The sequence below is a fragment of the Pelodiscus sinensis genome, chromosome 9 (assembly GCF_049634645.1).
Source record: "Pelodiscus sinensis isolate JC-2024 chromosome 9, ASM4963464v1, whole genome shotgun sequence".
NCBI classification, from domain to species: Eukaryota; Metazoa; Chordata; order Testudines; family Trionychidae; genus Pelodiscus; species Pelodiscus sinensis.
Window position 1 is genome coordinate 44,315,526 of NC_134719.1, and position 6,458 is coordinate 44,321,983.

The window sequence follows — 6,458 nt, forward strand, 5'->3', positions numbered from 1 at the left end:
GCCTCCTTTGACGTCACGTGGCCAGCCGGACAATGGGGCATTCTTGACGCCCGGCCAAAGCCGAGCAGATCCCGGGCGCTGAGGGGCCTCGGGCCAGCAGGAGCGGGGCGCCCCACGCACCTACCGCCAGTGCCTGGGCAGGGGCCCCGTCCTGCTGCTACGCTCCGCAGCCGCCTTGAGCCCTCTCGCAGTGTGGGCGGGTAGCTGGGGAGATCGTCCCTAGGGGACCCTGGGAAATCCGCTCCGGTGGCCCCGGGGTAGTCTCGTTTCTAGGGCGCTTCCTGTCCCACTGGGGGGTTTGTCCCCACATCATTGGCTAAACCATCCTGGTAGTAACACCGAGAGCTCCATGCATGGGCGAGTACTTCAGCGTGGCGGGTGCTGTGCAGGCACCTGGGGAAAACGGTCTCTGCCTCGAAGAGGTTACAGTCCGTAAGTTTCCAATTCCCTTCACTAATTGGTTGTCACTTTCAAGGAGGCTGCATTTGGATGGGGGCAAGTGTCTGTAATGTTTTGAGATGAAAAGGGATTATGGGGGAGAAAAACTTTATGCCTTTTATTATGTAATTTACATTTTAATTGAAAGACTCATGGACCATCTCCTATCCAACTCCTAAGTCCAACCCCCTTCCCTCATGGGACATCTTGCTGATGTAGAAAAGTACCTGTAAAGTGTTACTGTATTATTTCGTGTAGTGATTTAGTTGGGTTGAGCAAGCATCTTGACTAGATGACTTCCTGAGGTCTTGTCTAGAGGTGTTAAGAGTTTAACTGTTTAACTGATAAGCTGATGCTTATCCATTAATGGTATTGTTTAAACTCAGCGGCCTCTCAGGAAGGTGAAGCAGACCAGTGAAGCCTTCTCCCTGAGGAGCTGGGGTTGGGGGTGCAAGGGCTACTGGCTCAGTTCCCAGGCAGGAAGCTTCGCTGAGGCAGCAGCCAGTGGCCCTGCTCCCTGACAGCCTCTGCTATGAGCGCTGCAGTATATTTTTGTACTGTAGAGTCTGCAGCACCAGTAACCATGTAACTACTAATTATTTTAGCGGTTACCTAGTGACCATATTAAATGATTAACATGCCTAGTTTCTTCCAACCCTAGTGTTCAATGATTATTGTGCTTATAAATTATCCGCTGGAAACAAGGAGCAAGCACTATTAGCCAGGTTTAGGTAGAACAATAGCAAAAGCTCTGCAGATCAGTGTAACAGAATTTGAGAACGACTGTATTTTACAATAAGAGAAATGTGTGACACAGAAAATAGGCTAAAATATTGCCTTTGTATATATTGAAAGAAACACACGACGACTCGAAGACCAGTAAAGTGTGTGTGGGGAGCATACAATTTTAGTATTATCTGTGATAAATTAGGGATGTAAAGGACTATCACATAAAGGCAGCAAGCAGCAGGGAAAAGAGAGGGATACTTAAAAGTAGCAGCACCACCTCGAGCCTGGGGTCACTGCTCCATGTGGTACTGCTGCCTTGAATGCCACAGGGAGCCCAGCATCAGGTTCCTCGTGGTATTTCAAAGCAGCAGCACCACATGGACCCTGAGATCAGCTGGGGACGCCCTAGCTGACCCCAGATTCCATGTGGCATGCCAGCTTTGAAATGTACAAGAGTCCCCAGCAGGGACTCTTGTGCATTTCAAAGAGGAAGCACAGCATGGAGCGTGGGATCAGCGGGGAACTCATTGTTCCCTGCTGACACCAGGCTCCATGTGGGCACTTCCACTTTGAAATGCACAAGAGCCCCCACTGGGGACTCTTGTGCATTTCAAAGTTGGAATGCTGCGTGTAGTCTGTGGCCGGCGGGAAGTCTTGCTAACTCTGGGCTCCACGCCAGCACTTCCACTTTGAAATGTACAACAGCCCCTGCTGGATCTCTTGTATGTTTCAAAGGTGGAACGCAGAAGTGCTTATCAACTAGTCGAGTAGTCTATGGAAATTAATTGCTACTTCACATCCCTATGATGAATACTATCAAAACATTTTTATTCTGCTGTATCAGCTCTTTTAACATTTAAATGCCAACTAACTAAGACAAAGATTGGTTATATATATTCCATAAAATAGAATTCCGTATAAAAACATGGCACATCTGCATTGTTGAAACTTATTAAGGTTGCACGCTAACCGGGGTGGAGATTATTGATGAGAAAGTAAAACAAAAAATACTTGCATTTAAATAAATACATTTAAAATTGGAATGATAGATTATTATAATTGTATATCATTCAAGATTTTGGGCACATACTTAATAATATCCCTTTATTGACCTACTGCTCACGAGGTTTGGAACACCCTCTCATCTCTATCCACCAAACATTGTATTTTATTCTTTGAATTCTTCCTCACTGATGTTGCATCCACACTCTCTGCCTGAACAATTGTCCTGGGTTTCTTTTTATGTCCAAGAGAGATGCTAATATTGTTCAGGAATATTGGAATATTGCTTCATTATTTCCCTTTGATGATCTGCCAGGACTACTCTGCATGACTGTGACATGCAGTGGAGCAACCAGGATCCAGACTAGACTGACCTTGCCTGGCCAACAGGAGAAGTTCACCTGCCTTTATCAGTATTTTTGAGCATGGCGCTGTATGCTTAGCATGTGTATTTTGCTTCCTTGGCAATTGCTAATAAATAACAAGTAAGGATATTACTGTGTAAACAATTGTGCAAACCTGCAGGAGGGTACGTCTTTCATGATAAAGAGATTGCACTACAATACTTGAATGATGTGAATTTAAAACTACTGTTGTTACACCACAAATGTTTGTAATAAAAATATGAAGTGAGCATGCTATACTTCGTTTCCTTGTGTTGTAATTAAAATCAATATCTGAAAATATAGAAAACATTCAAATAGTTAAATAAATTATTGTTTAACAATGCAATTAATCTCACAATTACTCATGATTAACATTAAATCCTTTGAGCACATATATGTATATTATGCACTAATGTATGTATGGACTGAGCCATCAGTTAACAAACCTCATCTTCTATGAAGTCATTGGTGAGCGACTAAGCCAGTCCTCGATTGGCAAAGCTGATTATAGCTGTCATAATTAAAATCTGCGATCTGTGAGTGTTGTCACTCCTCTTGGATCCTGCACTTGGCTTGACATGTCTGAATACATTGGCTCTCAAATGTTTTTAGAGCCTTGTATAATAATTTGCTACGAACACAATCCGTCCAGAGCTGTGATTTCCAGGTCACTAGAAGATATGCCACATGACTTCATGTTGGCCTTTAATATAATTTTATAATGCTTATTCTGGCCACCTAGAAAGCACTCTCTGGGGACATCTGAACTACATTCCTCTTTCGAAAGAGGAATGTAAAGGAGGCAAATCAAAAGTGCAAATGAAGCACGGATTTAAATATCCCATGCTTCATTTGTATATTTGCGTCCGAGTGCTTTTTTGAAAAAGGGGTTTTCGAAAGTGAAAGCGCAATCTAGATGCAGTTCTTTCAGAGAAAAAAACATTTTTCAAAATAACCCATACACATTTTTTCAGGAGTACGGGTTCTTTCAAAAAAGGGTTTTTGTTTTGTTTTGTTTCATTTTTTTGAAAGAACCACGTCTAGAACGCGCTTTTACTTTCAAAAAACCCTTTTTTGAAAAATTACTCGACGCGAACATGCAGATGAAGCGCAGGATATTTAAATCCACGTTTCATTTGGACTTTCAATTTGCCTCATTTACATTCCTCTTGAAAGAGGAATGTAGTCTAGACATAGCTAGCTTGTTCACAGAGGCTGTAGAAGACCATCTTCAGGATGTATCATTGTGACGAACCGTGCCAGGTCTGGGCACAGCTGAAGGTGTCCGCTCAGGGCGAATTGCTCCAATACGGGGCTCCTTACAGCCCCCAGACTGGTGACCTTTCCAAATAGGCCACAAACCAGTCCCACAGAGCGCTTCAGCTGCCTGCCTGAAGCCTCTTGAGCAAAACTTCTCCAACACCCCAGCAATATCCATGCCCCAGATGACCCTGGGCCTCATACACAGGTGAGGGGTCTAGCACCCAATCTCACCTTCCCTGAACAAGTTCTGTCCGGTTCCAAGAAACCAACCACACATCCCAGGTCAATTTACCCTCTGTCCCTTAACCACGCTGAGCCAATCCTTTAGAAGCTACAATCTAAAGGTTTATTGCTACAAGAAAAGCACGAGAGTAAGGCTGTTAAAGAATCATACATTACATGCATCAAATCTCCTAGTTCTTGATGCAGGCTCTAGCAGCGATGTTATAGCTGCTGGCTTAAAAGTCCTTATTACACATCCTATAGCAGGATGGGTCCACAGTTCTTCCCGGCTCGTGATTCCCTGCGAGGCCGCATCTGGGGACGGAAGTAGATCTGAAGACCTCATGGAGTTGACCACATGGCATATTTATACCTCCTTCCTGGTTTCTTCCAGGCTGGCTAGAGTCACATGGCTAGTAGCCAGGTGTGTCTTTGGGCTTCAGATGCCCATTGTTCCCTGGGGCTTCGCTCATTAGCATGTCCATAGGCAAACATTCCTAGCCCATTACTCAAGCACATTCAGAGAGACTTCCAGTCTCTATACAGAGTACAGATCCCTAACTCCACACACAGACATTATACAGCTATATGAAGAGCAGATTCAGAATCAGAAGAAAGTAAGCTTTTGTTTGACCCCTCACATGGCCCCCTTTGTACCACGTTTGGGGCAAACACCCCCCATGGTGCAGCAGTGACCCGGCTGCACCCCTCACAATCCAATAACATGACTAATCCAGCAAAACTGTTTGTTCATAAGCATGCTTCCATGCCCATGACACTACAAGGCTTAAAGATCTCTGTTAGGAATTTTGTCCCACCATGTCACATGAGCAATCTTCCTACAGTAGCACTTACACAGAATTGATAGAGTTTCAAAATGTGGCAGCGATATATGGTCCATGACTTCGAACCCTACAGCAGGATATTCAAGACAAGTGCTTGATAAACTTGGTAGGAAGTTTAACACCATGGTCATTCTATAAGCGCTTGGTCGATCTTCCAAAGGCAGCACTGGTTTTGGCTAAATGAGCAAATACATCATCATTTGTGCTGGAGGACAATAGGCTTCCAAGGAGCAAAACTTAGCAGCAGCCTAAAGGACAGTATCAGCAGCAATGATTGCTGGAGTGCTGGGCTTTTTCTGGCCAGACTGGAACATAATCTTTGTCTTCTTGAAGCTCACAGTGAGTCCAAAAAGGTGAGCAGAAGTATCAAAACAATCAAAAAGCTCCTGTGCACTCTTGATTGAATGAGCCAATGTGAAGGACCAGGCTGAGTCTAGGCACAGCTGGGGCATCTGCTCAGGACGAATTGCTCCTTACAACCCCTGACTGGATGCCTTTCCCAAATAGGCCACAAACCAGTCACACAGAGCACTTCAGCTGCCAGTCTGGCCATGCAGAAGCCTCATGATCAAAACCCTTCAGACACCTCAGCTCTTCCTGTGCCCTAATTGGTCCCAGGCCTGCACACAGGTGAAGGGTTATAGAACCCAATCTCACCTACCCCGAAGGGGTTCTTCCCTTCAAGAGACCAGCCACAGTTCCCAGGTCAATTTACACTCTGGATCTTACCCAGAAGATCATGCTGAGCCAATCCTTTAGAATCTAAAATCTAAAGGTTTATTACTAAAAGAAAGAAAAGCATGAGAGTAAGGTTGTTAAAGGATAATACATTACATGCATCAAATCACCCAGTTCTCAATGCAGGCTCTTAGCAGAGATGTTATAACTGCTGGCTTAAAAGTCTTTAGTATACATCCTATGTCAGGATGGGTCCACAGTTCTTTCCGGCTTGTGGTTCCCGTAGCAGAGAGGGTGTGTCAGCATGCCTCTCACCCCTACACCCTCCCTACTTCTGTCCCCCTCACAGTCCCCTTTTTTAGTCACTTGCCACCTTCTCCTGAAAAGGCTCCTTGCTCCTTTGTTCCTCCAGCATTCGTCTAGCTCCAGGGTCGCCTGTCCGGCTGGGCCACTTCCCTCCCAGGGCTACCTCTGATCTGCCTGCTGCAGCGTGCTGCGCTCCGTCAGCTGGGGTGAGCTCCTCTCCGCCAGTGGGGGTTGAGAGAATAGACAGCTCCTGCTCTCCCCCTCTTCCTGCCCTCTCTCTTGTATTCCCCGCGCAGCGTCATGGCACATCCCGGCGTCGGAAATGGCCAGACACCTTGGGGTCCTAAGGCCCTCGGATTCAGGCTCAGGCACCACCACACCTGTGCAGTCAGCCCGGCGGTCGCTGCTTGGTATGCCGGCTGCTGCTGCGCCTGGGCAGCTTGCCACCGCAGCCAGGCAGCTTTCAGTGCAGGGGTCAGGTCCCCTGTCACAGTTCCCTGGAAGGCTGCCTCTGGGATCAAGAGCTGTGCTGAAGACCAAGATGGAGGATGCCACATGGCACTTATATACCTCCCCTGGCATCTTCTTG

General features: G+C 46.1%; 1 long non-coding RNA gene across 1 annotated transcript; it reads left to right on the forward strand.

Annotated features, from left to right (window-relative positions):
• Positions 1–51: 51 nt before the first annotated feature.
• LOC142830598 (uncharacterized) lies at positions 52–2,810 on the forward strand. The gene is made up of 2 exons (XR_012905977.1): positions 52–432; positions 2,486–2,810. It is a non-coding gene; the product is annotated as an uncharacterized LOC142830598 (long non-coding RNA).
• Positions 2,811–6,458: the final 3,648 nt, after the last annotated feature.